Raw genomic sequence first — 19363 nt, 5'->3', positions numbered from 1 at the left:
GCAGTCGCAGTCGTGGCGCATTCCTGCCGTTTAAAATTTCTCTCGAGCGGTTGTCCGACTGAATGCAGGCAACCTCGCGAATCTCGTTCAGGCTGATATGCATACGCGGAAAGAATTCAGACGATACGCTTGGCGAAGGAAGACACATACGACAAAGTCTTCGAAGTTCTCAAAGCACGGAGCATCCGCGCTCTTTACCCGAGAGCATTTTCCTGAGTCGAACGGACTCAGAAAGAGGGGCGATGAGGGTACGTGGTATGTCTATATGCCCTGCATCCTGTCGGAAAGCGAGACCGAACGCACCCTCGAGCGCGAGCCTGTGCCCGAAAGGGCACTCGTCCGCGACCGGAGTATTTCATATTTACCTATCAAAGGTAGACGCTTTGTGCAGTTTATATTAAATCACGGTACAGTTACGGGATGTCAATAAGACGGGTCTTTCACCCTTCGCGGCATTCTGCCGTAGTCCTCGCCGATGCTGGGTTGTACAGGACGTTCCAGAACTATTTTTTATGAGGAGCCAATACTTATTCGATTAAGCGAAAATAAAGAAGGCCCCTTTTCAGGATATAACTGTGAAAGATAGGCAAGTAGACAATACAATTTTTATTTTTATTTAATTGAACAAAAGTGAATTTTGTTTTAATATTACAGAATTAGCTCATGGGAAAATTAGCAGCTTAATATTAATACTTGAAAATTTGCAATAAATGATTTTCTTTGACATTTTTGCTAAGTACAGATCAATTCTAAACTGATCGAAAAATCTGTAGACCGAAAATGCTAGATTTGGGTCGCCCTGTATCTCTTACACTCGATAAGCATACATTTATATTAAAATGAAGAAAGATTCAACATGTGCCACTGGATACATGTCGTTTTCAAATTGGTAAGTAAATAAATCAATATCACGAGCAAAGAAATAAATAAATTAACATGTGTTTTCACGTGACTGTTAAACAATAAAAGTGAAATTATAAATTCAGATTGTGTTAGGAACGTTTTCTCATACGAGAGAGTCTGTACATCTTTTATTTTTCCTAATAACCGCTTGATAATAATAACCGTGTGACAGAGCGCTGATAGCTATTATTTCCGGTTCCTATTTGCCTTCTCGCGTACGCTCGGTGAATTCGCGTCCTACAATCGGGAAAACCCGAACTGCCAACAAACTGGTCTTCTGTGTTTGAGTTTCTATATTTTTTCAAGTCGCATCGAAATTTCAGAAGCGCGTCAAAAACGTCGAGGTAAATTATATGTGTGTCGTATGACGATGAAAAAAAAAATCGTTAATAAGAAAACGAGGAATCGTCGGTAATTTAATCGTTGATGATACACGGGCAGTACATTTAATACCCTATTCATCAGTCGTTATTCGGTTTTCTCGGTTTATCGGAAAAGTGTATCCTCTTCACCGTTTCCATACTTTGTCTCGCTCGCTTACGCCCTCGCTCGACTCTCCTCTTATCCAGCTCTTTTTCTCTCTTTCGCTCTCTTATAGTCTGCACACAATCAACTAGAAAATATAACGGAAATCAACCCGGGCGAAGTCGCTCGGAATTAATGAATGAAATCAAACCCGTCCCGCGTTTGTTGATTCGTCATTGACGGGCGGGCGGCGAATCGCGAGAGAACGGCCGGCGGTGCAAGGGGTTCGGGAAGCGAGTGGGGTCCGTTGCAAATTCCGATCGATATTATGCATATACACACCCGGATCCCGATTGCGTTATTACCGTCGAGTGCCATTAAGACTTCCAATTAGTCCAACGTTATCCGGCCGCGTGCGTATGTGCGTGCATGCGTGGGGGCGTGCGTGCGTGCGTGTTTCTCGTCCGAAAAAAACTACGGGTTAAAACTCTGACGTGGATGGACGCAGTTTCACCCGGATACACCCAGATGGATACAGCGGGAAAAAAAAACCGATGCGACGCGCGCGGTCGATAATATGACCGCTGTAACGTTACGCGCCTCGCGCGCGATTACAACCACTAGTACGCGCAATCCGCAAACAAGCGCACTCTCTGCCCACCGATATCAGTCACCACTTTTAACTCAATAACACTTACGTAGACTCCGGATATGCTATTACATCCGTACTGTATACCGCGTTCTAGTTCTACGTCAATCGCGGGACATATGGCGTTTCCTTCAGCGATTTCGTCAATTTATCATGGAATGAGTCTCTCTATCCTTTTAATTGTCCTCGTGCCAACTCGCCGTCTCCCTCGTATTCGTATAGGATTTATCGCGTCGCCGCTTCGGGTTCGTTCGCCGCGAGCAATTTTTCCCCGATGCGATTAGATAAGGCACGACGTTGATCGCGTTACGAAGAAACGCATCGATTATGCCTTCCGCTCCCGCAGGAATCTATCCCGTAGCTTATCTCATTTATTACACCCCTGTTTCGTCGTCGTTCGACGGTTACTTTACAACCCCCAGATAGGGGCGAGTAACGTCTTTGTTTTCACCGCAACCAACATCCTGCGACCGCGGTGAAACCCACCCTTTCGTCGTTCAGGAACCGTCTCGGCTCGCGAAACGGAACGAGACAGGAGTATAGGAATGACGTGAGATAAGAAACATCGAGACCTTGTCGATTGTCTTCTGTTTTTTCTTTGTGTATCGCAGACCGAAATCTTTCAATAAGCGAGTTGAATTGCGCTAATTTGATATTTAACAAGTTTCTTTTGTCACACACACACACACACACACACACACACACACACACACACACACACACACACACACACACACACACACACACACACACACACACACACACACACGGTCATCAATATTATATAAATATAATTATACATTAAACATAATAAATGGGATAACAGATTTATTTGTCAAATATTGGCTTTACTTATTTTACGAATGGAAAAAATATTATTTTACACTGCTTAGATATACAATTAGTATTAAAAACTTTTCTTAATATCCCAAGTTATTGCTTAACGAATATGTTTATTTTCAATCATTGGTGTCTTTTTGGTTTTACTAAACCGCTTAAAAAATAATCTAACTATTTTGAATACTCTAATGTGTCCTATCTCTATTAGAATTGACAAAAGAATTAGAAAAAAAAACATCTTACCACAATGAACATGTTCAAAATCTGAATATTGTTGATAAATCTACAAATTAAGCAAGAATAGAGAAAATAGAAAGCAGGCCTGTGAAAAGAGAGAAAGAGAACTTGAGGTCGTTCGAGAAAGGAGATTGGCTTGGAAGAGAGAGAATACCTAGTTGTTAGCGAGCGCGCGCGCGAGGCAGTCGGGGGCTACTAGATAAGGCGTGGGCATAAACGTCCGCAGATAAGGGTAGTTTGCACCCCCGTTGTGGACAGTTAGCCTTAAATGAGTTGGGGGTGAGACGTGTAAAGGCCTTTGTTGCGTTGGCCTCGTCTTCCCCGGCTTTCGAAATCAGTTTCGTCGGGCGGCGATGCTATTTCATCGAACATCGGGAGTTCAGCGATAAGAATCGAACCATCCGAGACAAACTATACCTCCATACTAGATTGAAGATATCTTCATTATGTTTTACTAAATTTTACTTAATAATCACGGTGCTGTTCATAGTACTGGCGAAAAATGGTTAATTTTTATGTACAGCTGGTGCTAATCGCGCTTCTTTTTTTTCCTTTTTCTTATTATACGCGTGACAATGTTTTTCGTTCTTTCGAATATCTGACAATTCATTCCGACAAACGAACGTCTCGCGTAAGTTTTCCTCGACAAAACCGGGAATGCGAATTTGCTTGGCTAAAGAGGCGCGCAGAGAAGCGGTGCGCGCACAAATCTGGCGATCCAGCGATCCTTCACAAATGCCGCTCGTACAAAAATCCTGTCTCGCTCCGTTCTAAATTCTGCTTATCTAACGGCGCTTCGACAGTAATGTGCCAACGTATTATGTAGAACCGAGACACTGTCGGGGCCATCCCTTTTGCCGCGTAGAAGGCCACCGAGCGGCGGTGCCGTTTAGCGTCAGATAGCGGAAACGTATGAGAGACGGGGTGAATCCACCCTTATCTTAAGGGTAGCTACTCAATAGCTAGCCGGGCCGAAATTTCTCTCGCATTTCTCGCACCCACGCTATCTATGCTCGCCACACGCATCTCCGTTCTCACGACTATTTCTCGCATTTAAATTATTCTGTCGTTTTCTCTCTCATGATCATTACACAAAATTACAGTGACATGCATTTGTATGGAATTATGCTCGTTGAGAAATTGAATCAAATAAACGTTTAAAAATCGATAATATATATAAAATAATTTTAAGTGTAGTGTTATGTACCGTATGTAATTAAAATTAAAAGGTACTAAAACATATGATCATTAAAAATTAGTAACTGATAAGTGTAATAGACATATAGTATATTTACTTGAAATTATTCTTTTTACGTTCAATATACGTCAAAAATTAATTGCGTCTTGTTCTCGTTTAAAGAGTTCTATGAATAGTCGGGATTAAAATATGAAAAACAAACGAAGTAATTCGCAGCTACAGGGCTCATGCGCATAATTTAATGCTCGACGGCGGAGGAGCCACGAGGTGAGCTCTATGGGACGCTTAGGGTTACTTATACTTCGGTAGGGGTATGTGGGTAATGTGCAGGAGTGCCTCCGGGTAGGTGCTTGCGGTAAATCTAATAACGTTGTAATGCCGTTATACCCCCCTCAAAGTTGGCCCGTAAGTTTCTGCAGAGCCTGTTGGCTCCGACTGCCGTGCCGAGAATTCCTAACGCGTGTACCATTTTAGCTGCCAACGCGCGTATGTGCTAGTTAGGATCTACAAACTTGAGAAAAAAAAGAAAAACAAGAAGCTTGAGACAAAGGAACACATGCTGAGAGTTTGTACATCCTGATGCGACTCTTTGACACTTATCGCGAGAAAACTCCTCAATCTCTAAACATGGAAACTTTTGACACTTTTACACACAATGAGATCTTGAGCTTTTATATTAACGGATCGTACTTGACTTATAATTGAATAAACTTGTCAATGATATCATTCTGCCAATCGAGTCATTGTGCTGTCATTGAATCGATACGATTCGCCGATCAAAGTCTCACGGAGGCGCGGGCAACAGGTAGCTGCTAATGCCGATCTAGCGGCCCTCGATAAAAATTCCCGTGAGTTTTTAAGCGACGACGAAAAGCTACCGACGCTCCTCTTCCACCTAAAATTCGCCCGACTCACCTTTCGTTTCTCCTGCTCTCCCGCTTTCCACTGTCAGGCGCCCTCTCTGTAGATATATGTCACGAACGAAGGTATATAAGCGCTCGCAGTCACCCGAGGGTGTTCTGCAAACTATGCTCGCGAAAAGTTCAACACAACTTCATAGCATCGGTGTTTCGAGGGCGAATTACGAGGGGCGAGAAGGGACTCGAAGCGCTCGGCGAAGGCACGGGGCGGGGCGAGGAGGACGGGGACGAGGGAGCAGCTTGGTGGTAAATTTGTTCTAGCGTGAGCTTACATGGGTTACGTTAAGTACATATAGGCGTCTGGGGCTGGTTAGCTATATCTACTGAAGCGGAGGAATATCTCTGGCCTGGCGCATGAAACTTGGAGCGGCCTGTAGCGCGACGAAGAATTCGCTGTCACCGAATTATGTAAACGAAGGCGGCGAGCGTCGATTTTATTGAGGTGACTTTGTTCTTTAGATATAGGTACACTTAAAACAAGATTTTCTGCGGCAACGCGTATATGGTTAGACGTATATCGTACGGCTGTAATGTGAAATCGACTGTTTGGTCCGCTCAGTCTCGAATCGCTTTTTTCCCTGCCGCATTTTATCACCGCGAGCTCTTTCTCTTTTTACACCTCTCGGTCACACCGACGCGTACGTGCACTCACACGCGCACGGAAGCAACTCGCGGAGATAAAAATCAGTAATTAGCCCGGACCATTATGGCGGCTGTGTGAAAAATTAGCGAGTCGTGGGGTAACCGCCCCTCTGGGCATAATCCCGCATCGGTAACGCCGTGTACCGGCATGCATCCAACCTGTCACTGATTTATACGGGTTTGCTATTAATTATACCCATCCACTAGTGCGCCCTCCACTTTCTCCCGTATCGTCTCGTCGTCCTTGTCTTTTTCTCCACGTCTATCTACTTTATCAATCGTTCTTCTTTTTTTAATCCTCACACGAGAGCTTGAGCTTTTACTAACATTTACGTCCATTCATGTTTATTTAAATAAAAAAATTAAATTAACGTAGCAAATCTTTTTATAGTTAATTTTTCACTTTTATGGACTCCTAATCTGATGATTATCAAAGCGTGTAATATACTTAACAGTATTAGAAAGTACAAAAAATCTAAACAGAAACAATTCAATTGAGATCTATTTATATAGATAAAACGGAGAGATAAGGAGAAAGAAAGTAAGTGTGTATAATATATGCCTATTAAAATGTTCGATGAGACATTTTTTACTAAACAGATCGTATGAAATGTCGATGTTGCAAGTTGCAACAAGCGCGCTCTTTCTCCGAATCAACTTTCGACTGTCAAATGTTTTTATTTTGTTTTACACGCGCCAAAGAATTCGAGCCATATCGCGTCGAGCCGAAAATTCCGTCCCGGGTTTTGCGCCGGTCGTTGTTTCGACTGCCGCTGGCCGGACTCGACGGGCTGCGGCGCAATTAAATTAAATGCTTCGGATTAATTGTTCGAAAGCAGTTAAATTAGTTGCGTTTGTTTCGCTCGATTTTTGCGCAATCTCGCTGCGGAATGCGTGAGATGCACGCATCGGGGGAATTTCGTTACCCGCGGCCCCTCGCGCGTTATATAGCTCGGTGCCCTGCGAAATCACCGCGATGCAAACGTATCAACGCGGAACGATGGCGTGCCCCGAAAAATTCATTTGCAAAAGCCGCATTCGACGCGCCTTCGTCGCACATCGAGCGAGAGGGAATACGGCCGGCGATCGACGCAACGCGCGCGCATTTTGTCAGTGCTTGATTAAAAGCTTAAACGGAGTCGACCCAATTATTAATGTAATGCACAATGGGCAATGCAAATTTCACAATTATAACAACGAATTTGATGTATAACATTGAATTTTAAAGCATCGTTGACCAGAATTTAAACCGCTAAATGCGAAATTTATAAAATCAACCTATATAAATATCTATACGCATTTCTCTCTAGTTTCATATTTATTTTAAACACAATTTAACATACAGTATGTATTCTCATTCGATCACATATTGAATATCGCTAAGAGAAAGAAAGAGAACTCCTGAACGCGCGAAAAATAAAAATAAAAAAATCGAGATATAAATAAGACTCTTCTGTGCATTATCGTTTCTGTCTGTGGGAAATCGCAATTTTCCTTCAATACCACGGCGAAGATCCCCCTATTACACGCATACCGGCAGCCACTGAAGACCACCCCAATGCCCCGTCTCGGTGATATTCGACCGGCCAATCCCCGTCGAGGATCGCGCCCGGTATAGCTGCCGAGCAGCCGAGAGCTGCATCCTAGAGTGCAGCTGCAGCGCCGGCGCGGGCGCGGGCGCGGACTCTTGAGCCGCATTGCTCGGATTCTGGCGAGGATGCGTCTAGGAGCGAGAGGCTGACGAGCTCGCAAGTAACGCGCCGGTAGAGACATGGTCAGACTGGCATCCGGCCGCAAGCTCTCGACCTCATCGCAACCATATACGCTGGCCCTCCCCGAGCTGGTCCTCCACCCGGCTTTCGAGCTAGTTTCGCCCACCCACGTAGACGGAGAGACGGATCCTATCGCTCTCACCCCCTCCATCCTCCCCTCGTTCCTGCGAAGCGGGAGCGTGCAACACGTCGAGACATTCGGGACACGACGGATCGAGGAGAGATATGCATCATTTGGTTACCCGACTGGCCGACTAGGCGCGTCTCCGATCGGCGTGCCTATATACAGATGCATATCCTCGATCGGATTGGCCCGGGCGATCGGTATGCGAAAGGGTCCTCCAGTCAAGATTTTCAGCATAACTATGCGCGAGCATGCCGCCCGGATTCGGATCCACGAGTCTGCGTTCCGATATGTCCGCGTGTCGGCGTGCCCGTATGCACTCGTGTGCTTCGTTACCGGAGAACGTTACGTCGCTTGGTAACCGTAATAGCGGAAGAGTATAATAGGGGCGCTAATACGAAATACCGTATCGGCACATTCGTATCGAGAATGTCGCATATCTCAGCTTTTAAAACACTGTCGTATCTGGAGTGCTTTTAGTCCGTGTTTATCGCATATCCTTGAAAAATCTGTAAAATAACATCACGAAACTGTGAAAATCGACTCGAGCTGCAAGAGAATCTATCATATATAATTTAACTTTTATCTATTAAACTTTTATGTAATTCCAGTAGGGTGTTTATGATATATCAAATGCTTGCGCAGCACGATGTAGTCGTCGTTTATGTCGACTATGATTTTTAAGAACCGCGTTTTTACAAGGCATTCTCTCGTCCAATAATCCTGAGGTTTACTTCACATTTTGCCGATTTTCCGAAGGGGCAACGATCTTTTCTTTTTTCTGTAAGAGCGCTAATACTGATACGCAATATGCGGATCGGTCGTTCGTCCGGTAACGCGCATTCCCGACACCGAAATTGCATACCTCCGTGTACGCGCACATATACGGGTTGGAAACAAACGAATAGGGTTGTTCGGGCGCCGTAAAGGGTCCGGTGGGACGAGGCGCGCGTGGAGACGCGGGGGGGCGGGCGGGGCTGGGGATTCGCGCGGGGGTTGTAGGGAGCAAAACGGTGGTGGATGGTGGTGCCGGTGACTCGGTCGCGCGAGAGAGCGAGGGGTTTGGGAAACGTAATCGCTCTGGCCTCCCTCCCCCCGCGCCTCGACGAACTACCCCTCTACACGCGTTTTCTCTCTCTCTCTCTCTCTCTCTCTCTCTCTCTCTCTGTCTCTCTCTCTCTTACCCTTCCCACGCCTCCGCTATTTATTGCTCGCACTCGGCCGGTTCACAACATAAATATGTTACACCTATGGCCGCACCTATTGCACCGAGTCCACGAATTCCTTCGCTCCCGGCCGAACGAAGAAAGAACATCGTCGAACTGGTGGATTGGTGTTTTTGGGAATTGGCTCGCTTACCATTCGGGATATCGTGCTCGTATACCATGAAGCAAGATAATGAATTTCAAAATTTCGTCATTAATAAAACGATTATTTGGTATAATTTCGTTAGGAAACATATACAAAACGTACAAAGTCCTCTTAGTGTGTAGAGTGCCGTGTACATGTCTTAAATTTACAAATTGAAATTTTATCCACTCTTTCGGTAAAACCAACAATTATCTTTTCTTTGACAAACATTGGCAAAAATCAGTAGTTTGAATTATAAACGATAAATACTTTCCGTTTAATTACAAGTGAATTTTGCAAGTTCACAATCTTTAATTAAATACTATTGTAATGCAAGAAATGATTTTCTTATTAGATATCTTCACTAGAAAAAACGCGTTTCTAATGTTATACAATTTTTGCCAATCTTATAATAATTTCCAAAATATTTTCTTTTTGCACAGCGCAACATTAAATTTAAAAAATTTTACAAAAATAAATTGACTCGTTACAATTCTTGAACATTATTGACTCTAAGAAAAAGCAAGAACATTAATTATAAAATAAAATCTCTTTTTCTTCATCGAATAAATAACTATTTTTTACCAATTAAACTTAATATCGTAAACATGTAAATTGTTAGATATTATAAACTATAATTCTTTTTATAATATAAAAAGAATTTAAGATTACTCTCTCTTTTCAGGTATGGAAGGGAAAATTCAGATATTATCTATTCGTTATTTCGTTTCATTATTCAGAATATATTTTCGCCTTGTTTTACGCAGAAAAAATTCCCTGAAACTTTTTTAAATACTTTCGTTACACCCTCAAGAAATGCTTCTCTCAGGATGTACGAACAGAGGGTGCCTGTTTGAAAGGCGGTAGCATCGAGGGTTAAGTTTCAAAGATAAAAGAAGGACCAACTGTTGAATATCGGCTTCAAGCCGACATCGACGCCTATTATACGTCAAACTTTCTTACATGTACCATATTATATTCTACAATCTCATTTGCATGTTACATTTTTATATAAACATTTTTATATAACTTACAAATACATTTCACATATAATGCTACTTATATTATTACTCATTGTGTAAACTAAGTAGATTTTTTAAAACATTCTGTTTAATTTCTCATAACTTTTTCTTTATTTAGTAAAATAATCAATAATCAGTAAATTGTAATATAACATATAAAAATTAATATCTTTTAAATTTTTCGCATAATTATTATGATATTACTATTAAAGTTTTACAGACATCTAGAGGAATACTAGGATGTAATGTACTAGAAGTTTCCAAAAGTTAATTAGACATTTATTGTATTTTATTTTTAATCATTTTTGTCACGTATGATATTTCTACTATTGTACAAAAAATATTAAAATTTTAAGCTAACGTATTTGTTCTGTTATTCATGCACATGTGCGTTTGCTTTTAAAAATATTTTATCCTTAATATGTGAATGTTAATTATCATTGACAGCTATGAGAAATTATGTTTGATGTGAAATAATATTAAGTAAAATAATTTTATAATTACCTCGTCCGTCACTCGTTGAAATCTGGTCTTGCCAATAGCTCTCGACTCTCAGTGAAGATGAAAGACGTCGATCTCAGCGGGTTTCTCGAAGCACAGTTAAATCTCACGTCACAACGGTACAATATAACAATATAACAGTGAGTCAATTGATCATTTATATAAAACGCGTCGAAAAGTATAAAGGGATCCGAGGAGAAGAAGAGAGAAAGAGAGAGAGAAAGATAAGAAACCGAGAGGGAGGGCAAAAGAGCAAGGGAGTAACGGAGTAGTCGAGAGACCGCGGTACAGAAAGAAGCTGTTCAAGGAGCTCGCGTGAAAAGGAAACGGGGATTCCCCACGATAAGGAGAGGCACGTTCTCCGCTCTCCCCGGCGAGAACCGTCGCTCCGACCCCTCGCAAGCTCTCTCGCAAGCGCCCGTTCTCGCGCGCGCACCGGGCTCTCGCAGCTCCGCGAATGCACGTGCAACTCGGACGCGTGCCACGTGGTGTTTGGTCGGAGTGGCTCGGCCACGAAAGCCGGAGCCGGAGCGGCGAGCTTGCAAGCTCGGCGGGCGCTTTCATTGGCCGATGGGTGGAAACTGCGCATGATTGCGGGTGTGGCCCGAGCTTGAGGGGCGGAATAAGCTCGGGTCGGTGATAGGACACCCTGAAAAGGGGCACGTCTCCATGGGTGGGCCCCGGGTGCCCCGGTCGCCACCTCGTCACCCCCTCGTGGCTCGGAGCTTTTTCCTTAATCTCGTAACGAGCGCGAGAACTGTTCTCCCGTCCGAGTCTCGAACTTGCGAACTGGCTTCTTCCGCACGAACGGGCGTGCTCTTTCGAGGCGATGGAATGGCGGCACTCGAGTGTTCGTTACCGCGGAGGAAATCATGTGGCGAACGCGGGGATTAAAACGTCAAGCGGTAACGGCAGTGTCAAATCGGACATCGCGGCATAGCTGTGAGAGCCCAAGCGTTTTTCAAGTGAAACATTTTCTAGAAAGACCGATATACATAAAATACACATTGAAAAGTGAAAGTTGTGTAATTTATTACGTTATAGTTATAATTTTTTTCATGTTTAAAATATTTAGTGTATTAGGCAGTTTACTGTATTAGGAAAATTAGCCAATATATTATTTGTAAAACTTTAATTGTGTAAATCTTGAAGTAATTAGTTTAGCTATTCAGTTTCTTAATTGGAAAAATAAGAAAGGCAATAAAGAATGAAAGTTTTCGATGGAAATTTTCAATATAAAATGTGGTTTATGAAATAGGTGAAAACGATATTTACTCGAAACGTTTACTTACTAAAGCTTCTATTTTTTCATACATACGTATTGTATACATATACGTATACACATATATCCATATACACTCTACGAAATACAGGAAATATTGTTTCATGTACTGTTGGAAAATGACTATATTAGCCTAAGAAAAAGTGCAAATATTGATTGCAATGGTGGTACAAAATAGTTTTCTTTTTTAGCAACAGGTGGAAGATCTCTATATATATATATATATATATATATTATACTTATATATGTATACACACACATATATGTATACATTACATATATAGAGAAAGAAGGCGAGAGGACTTCAAAAGAACGGAGGAAGAGAGAAAGTGCGAACGGCCGATTTATCAAAACGAAATTCACGCCGGAGCATTCGAACAGATTCGGATACTTGTGCGATGTTCGTTCGGTCGTTAACAAATGCGGACGGTTCATGGATATCTGACGCGAGGCCGCGAATCCGCGATAAAGCGAAAGTCTAATTACCAGCTGGCCGATAAATAAATTGGACTGGCTAAACAGCTTGGCGAGTCGGCCAGGAATTTGATTCGGGGGACAAGGGTGATCCGCATCGCGTATTTACATGGTATATCTACCGATCGGCGTGCTCGCCAATTTTATTCCATTCACTCTCGGCAAGGTGGTATATATTTGCGTTGAAACTGCCTAACGCGATGTATTATATATCGATTATGGCTCGGATTTTCGAGGTCGACGTTCCATCGATTCAAAGATGTTCTCATCACGAATTTCAGTTTGACGACCCGTGCTTAGAAACCTATTGATATAGAGTTTATTGACCTATTAATTAATTTTTTATAACACAACGACACTACTCAACCCCATAATTATACGCGACAATACAGGAATTTATTATATACACTTGCGTTCGCCAAATATTTAAAGATAATCTTTAAATATTGTATAAATATGCTTGAAATTGTATCTCACGATTACGACTGTGAAATGGATATATTTTTTAAAGAAGTTAAAAATATTACATAATCAATATCAATCAGCGAAGTGTAATATACTAATAATTTTAATCCATTACGTTACTAATTAGCTCATGATGATAAATTTTATATCTCTTTATCGCAACAAAACTATTGATTTGTTCTTGAATCTGAATACGAATACAATAATGAGACTCAAATGCACGTGCATCAAGATAGACAGCGATAAAAACACGAAAAATATATTTATTATTATGTAAGTAGTTGTAATAATCATTTGTCTAAATTTAGAATGTCACATTCGTTAACGATCGAACGGCGTCTTGTGCAAAATTAAGGGTGTCTAGGAAGGCTCATTTCGGTATGCCATCCACTAGACGCCCGTACGTGAATGTTTAACGGTCCGTCGTCTCGGCGGCCGCCCAATTATATAACGTCAATTATTGATTAATTGCAATTATAATGCGAACGGTTTCGAGAGGGCCCGATACGGATATAACGATCGCCATTTCGTAAATTCGCAATGACGTGAGAGATCGGGCGAGCGCGGGCGCCGCTCTCCGCGCCGGCCTCTGAGTGACGTGTCATTTATCGCATAACGCGAACGTTTATGCGCATTCGTGTCGCATAATTGCAATTAGAGCGGAATTCATTTACATCGACCGACATTCGATTTGTTCCGAGAGAAAGCCCGGGATTTACACGCGCCCTCGGCGCGGCGCAGCGCGTGGTTGACGCGCGCGAGCGTTTCGTGTTAGTAGTCGTGTCGGGATTTATTTCCGCGCGCGTCAATGCTGCCGCGACAGTTCCGCGATGTAAATAGGATTGGATTAGCCGTTACCGACCGCCCTCGCGAACGAGAGGGAGAGAAAGAGAGGAAAGATGGGAGGGGAAGTGCCCCTCGTTACGCGATAACGATGGAAGATAAACTACTGAAAGCCGCGACAAGAAATGCGCGGCTCGATATCGACACCTCGTAAGAACGCAAGACAAAGCACTCCTTCCGAAAGAATTATATTTCGATTTGATTTTTGAGCATTATTTTTGACAAATGATTTTTTATGCTTCTCTACCTTTTACTTTCAACACATTCTCAGTTTATATATTTTTTCAGGAAACACAGATGTTGGAAGAACTCGAGGAAAAACTTTAATTATTACATACGTAAATTTAAATTTATATAAATTTACATACATTGTTATTTAGGATATAACAATAAATTTAGGATAATTTTGTTTTCAACGAAAGTAGTCGAAGTAAATCATTTATCGCACCTCTTTTTCCAATTATCATTATTAAATCTTTTTATCAATCTAATTGAAATTTGAAATTGTATTAAAGAAAAAGTGATTTTAAAAATTAATTGAGAAGTGTGATTTCGTCATTTACGTATTCTTTTGAAGTTGAGTTTGAGAGGAGTCCCACATTTTCGATGATTCTATTCAAAAGCTGTTAATTAATTGAAGTTTCCGTTAGACAAAGATTAATTTTGAAGTGCGACTGAAAAATTTGTAACAAAAACGACATATAACGCGCACTCTATGTGTTCAAGGAAGATGATTGATGACTAGTACAAAACGGGAAATCGAGTTTACAGCGTGAAATAAAGTACTGACGTGCCGCGTTTTCAAATTGTTTCAGTCTCCGGTTGCGAGACTATAACCCGACGGCCGAGCAGTGCGCAATGCGAAATTTTATACCGATTTTTCGGAAGCCGCGCCATTCTACCGGCGCGTCGGGATTAAAAGATAATACCGGCGATCCAATTTAATCGCACGATTGACGGGTATATAAACAGACACCGCACGGCGCCGTCCTCCGTTCCTCCTCCACCCTTTTAGGACAAATCGTCCGTGGCGCGATGCCCTCGGACCTGGTAGAAAATATAATTCAGAGATATTTATAGCTGGATTACCGCTGGAATTGGGTATCTAATATACATGACCAAGCTACCGAGTCGCACGAGTTTTAATTGTCCTACCGAAAAGCCGGTCTTCCGGAGAATATCGACCTGCAATAACGATCGTCGGACGCGCGCGGATTTCTATGAACGTTGAGTTACAAATGACGTTGACGCGATTGACACTACCGTGGATGAATGTCAGATTACGTCGCGAACGCTCGCAATCGTTACAGAGAGCACACTGGACAAGAGTTTCTCGGCAGCTTTGCCGAAGGATTAGTCGCAATTGATAGCCACGAGAATGGAGGGACGTTCCCGAATTTGTTCGCCGCTCAAAGAGCGACCGTCGGTAAATCCGTAGTTGCATTCTTGCTCGGGTTTAAATTAATATTTCCTAGCGCATTATAACTTTCGCGAGCGACTGCAATTACTTAATTTATTTCTTTCAATCGCAATCCCAATAAAGGATTATAATTAATTTTCCGTGGAAATTTAAAACGAATCTGCGACGATTAAAATCGCATTCTAGTAAATGCGCAATTTAAATTGCTTTATCGCTCAACGATTTATCGATATTAACGGGGAGAAGGTGATTTCGTTTTCAAATTTCAAGCTTTTCAATATTCCCGATTACTTGGGGAACGGGGTCTCCTGTTCAAAACTCGGGGTCCATCGTCCATCCCGAAGCGGCCGTCATGTCGCGACCGGTTCGCGACCGGCGCGGCGCGGCGGGAAAGCCGAAGCGCAGAACGTGCCGAATGCGAAATTAATTGGTGCCAGCCGGCGCGGCGTGCGGCCTCACCGCGGCGGGCGCGCAGGGTAATTTTGATCCGGATCCGGGGAGTTAGTGCCGGGACGGTGTACGGTGTCCAGTGTCCGCCGCTTCGGACGGACAACGCGGCTCGGCGCGGTTAGTGCCGGTCCAGATGTCGCCACGGGCGTGACGTCACCGGTTAACTACCCTCTCGTGGTAGGCACCACCACCACTATCACCACCGGCCACCATCACGCCGAAGCGCCTTCGCCCGCTCTCGTCCGACGGACACGATATGCGGGGATGATTCTGATTAATTACCGATAGTTACACAAGCTGACGCCGCTCTCCCGTTGACAACCCTCCACGGTATCGCCGGACCCGCTTTTTCCACCCCTTTCCGCCCCGACCCGTTATCCGAGAATCGCTTTTTTTAAATCGACCCTGATATCTCGTCACAAGCTCTCCGTTGCGTTTTATATCCTTGGTATTCTTTACAAAATTGTAGATGATTTGCGAATTAAGCTCGAGAACTCTCTTTAATTCTCAATAGAGAGATAAGCGTATCTATTTTTATTTTATATATTATATTGTTTTATATTATATATATATGAACCGTATTAAGCTTCTTCGAACGAAATGCGAGGCAGATAACGCATCTAGTTACGCGAGACCGCTATAATATATCACCTCATGATATTCTGATTCTCTCCACTGTACACCGTACATGCAATAACGCGGCGATTTATTAGAAGCGTCATATATCGAATGGATCAAACAATCCGTTTACGTCTGATGTAGATTTTTCGGTGCGTGTCGCGTGTACCCAACGTTCATTTATCGATTCGCCGAGGCTTAATTCATTTCGAGGGTCGCGGCGAGGAGGGGTAGGATTGTTATTCGAGAAGGGATGAAACGATGCGAGCAACAGTGCCCCTCTCTCCCTGGCTCTGGTTCCCCCCCGTTCTTCGCCGTTTCCCGCCCCCCTCGCCGACGACGCCTCTTGCAACCAGCCCCGCATGAGGCGCATCGGGCCGCAGCCGAACGATCGGACCGCCAATATTTGGCAATTACGAAATATGAGTTTACATTTAATAATTGCGGTAAACACCGGCGGACGCGTCGAGTGGCCACATAGGGGGTGAGTCCGACGAGATACGGTCGCGACCGCGCGCGCCCGCGTTCGGGATAAATTCCGATTTACTCCCCTTTTCCTCGTCTAGCCCTCTCGTTTCAAACGATATACATTATTATTATAGACGGTTGCTGTTGCACCTTACCGGACACTCTGGCTGACGCGGACTCTCCCGCTTTCCCTTCAACCCTTGTGCAATTTTGTCACACTTCGTGAAACAAATCCAATTTTCCTGTTTTACAATATTTTATTTTACAAAGGAGGTGAGAACCGCTTATTTATTAGCAAAATGCAACGATGTCATCTACAGGAAAATATTGTTTATTTATATTTACATTTTCTATAGCTTTTATATATATATAGACCAAATGTATTCAATAAATATTTTGTTGTGTGTTACACGATTAATCAAAAATATTTCTATTGCTAATATATATATACTATAAGACATTAATATATGCATGCATATATTAATTTGCAATTGAACACATGTATTTAATTTATCTTTTATAATCAGTGAAATTTTTACGTTTCGAACTTTTCTCTTCTGTAAAAATCTTGAAGCTTTGCTTAACTGATGACTCTGAGAGCACGATGAAACACATTCAAACTATAGAAAAATTTCATATTCAACTGCATACAATATCATGTTGAACTACTGGCAAAATCGAATTCGCGTGAAGCGAAATCTGCGTCTGCGGGTGCATTGTCACGATCGCGAGTAAAGATAAGTGTGGGAGGAGAACAGCCCGTCTACGCGGAATAATTCGATTAATACTATCGCGAACTCGCGGGACGCCACGCTGAACAAAGACGGCAGGTAGCAGTTAGGGTTGGCGTTGCGAGTTGGGTGACGCGGGGAACCACCGCGCGACAAGCCATTAATGACGATATGATCGATATTAGCAAATATTTCCCACGGGGCGTCAAGCCGCGCGACAGGTATTTCGCGATCGTATTTGCGATCGGCACCGGTTATATTATCGGCGGCGACATTTATTCAAATGTAATATCTCGCCTTCGAGCGAAGATTACCTACCCGGGAAATGTGTCCCACAGGTATACACATCCTTCTTCCTTCGAATCGCCCTTCTTGCCCTGATCTCGTTGTCACTCCAGCGAAAAGCCCTACGGCTTGTATATATACAAAGAGAATATTAATCAAAAGTTTTCTGCATTCGATTTTCTAAGATTAAAAGTAAGGTTGCTAAATAAGATAAAATTGCCAAATTCGGAGAATGTGTGTTTTAAAGATACTAAAATTTAGCCTCAAAGCCAATACATTTGTATATCTACTATTTTATAATAGTATACAATTTCTTTTACAAAATGCGATAATCACATAAGACATTCTTATTATTAAAAAATTTCTATTTATTATTCTATCACAGTTATATATTATAGTTTTCCGACAGTTTGTATTTAAAAAAAAGAAACAATTAACAAATAATCATATATCCCATAAATATAAAACAAAATTTTGAAGTCTTGATTATTCATAAACCTTGTTTTTAAATCCGTATTTTAAACAAATGGAGATTCTTGTAAAGCTTTCTATGTATGTAACACATTATTTCCATTTGTAAAATATATATTAGAGATGGCATGGAGGAGTAAGCTCTTCAATTGCTTCTTCTTTGAGTATCCATTTCTCTCCGTTCAATCCTACGCACGCACGCACGCACGCACGCACCGCGCGCGGCGTATGCCCGCTCGCTCATTCGTCTCGCCAATCCCCTTCTAGTTAGTGTCCGACGGTAGTTGAAAAAGTTCTCAGTCCGTTCTCTCGGCGCAAGCTGTTCCACGCAAGGCACTCGCGCCTTTTTCCAATTTCTTAAAGAGCCGCGACAATTTATGTGAAGCCTGTTCATAAAGTATGGCAACCCTCCCGCCGCGCAATTCTCCCTCCTGCCCCTCGTCACTCTTGCGGGTCGCAGCGAGCCCGGAGGGAGCCACCCCCGGCGGAGTTCTTAAAAGTTACTTCGACTCGTGTTTCTCGATACTTATTAGCTTTCTTCGGCACAAAGCCGTCGACAAAAGGCGCAATCACGCGAATCATGCGCGTACATGCGTATACGCACGTATGAAGGAAACTTTACTAAATATGTTAGTTCCCAAGTCACATGTGCAAATAGTAGAAAGAAAGGGATATTAAATATTGTTCCATGTTTTAATTTTGAAACGCGAAAAAGGATGTTGGAGACGCGTGCCATTCGGAGTGTCATTCTTTCTGATACAATTAATAATACAAGTAATTATTTTTTATTTACTGATTTATCAGATAAACGAGGAACGTACGTTCCAATCTTGGGAATGATATCGTGATCGTATGTGGATACTTTAGGAAATTGATTAGAGGGGTTGCGGGAGGGTGGTAAGAGGGAGCCTAGCTAGTTTATTACGCCTCCGCGACATGGCAGCACCCGTGCCACGATGGAGAGGAATCCGTCTCCGAGAATTTCTCGAAACTCACCCCTTTTTCTAGACTGTGATGTGTATAACTTTTAATAACATGTAAAAGATTTCTAAAATTTAATTATTATTATTGTACATCATGTGTTTCTCTTTTACTTAAAAAAAAAATTAATTGTATTATATATTGGCGTTGCATTACTTCTGTTATGCTAAGAGAAAGCACAGCGAAGAACAACAAATCTTAATTTAGTGTTTGTAATTCAAGAGAGGCATCACGCGAGTGTATGTCATGCAA

At 42.5% G+C, this 19363-nt stretch overlaps 1 protein-coding gene across 1 annotated transcript in view; it reads right to left on the bottom strand.

Moving 5' to 3' along the window:
* Positions 1–11157, bottom strand: part of LOC143898969 (LIM domain only protein 3) — a 77453-nt gene extending 66296 nt beyond the window's left edge. The window contains exon 1 of the mRNA XM_077408837.1: positions 10627–11157. The gene's annotated coding sequence lies outside the window, so the exon portion shown is untranslated. The remainder of the gene's footprint in view (positions 1–10626) is intronic.
* Positions 11158–19363: the final 8206 nt, after the last annotated feature.

This window comes from Temnothorax americanus, unplaced genomic scaffold (genome assembly GCF_048541705.1).
Source record: "Temnothorax americanus isolate GAGA-0224 unplaced genomic scaffold, ASM4854170v1 Scaffold25, whole genome shotgun sequence".
Classification (NCBI taxonomy): domain Eukaryota; kingdom Metazoa; phylum Arthropoda; class Insecta; order Hymenoptera; family Formicidae; genus Temnothorax; species Temnothorax americanus.
Note: the sequence above shows the minus strand (reverse complement) of the source record. Positions and strands in the feature narration are given on the sequence as shown.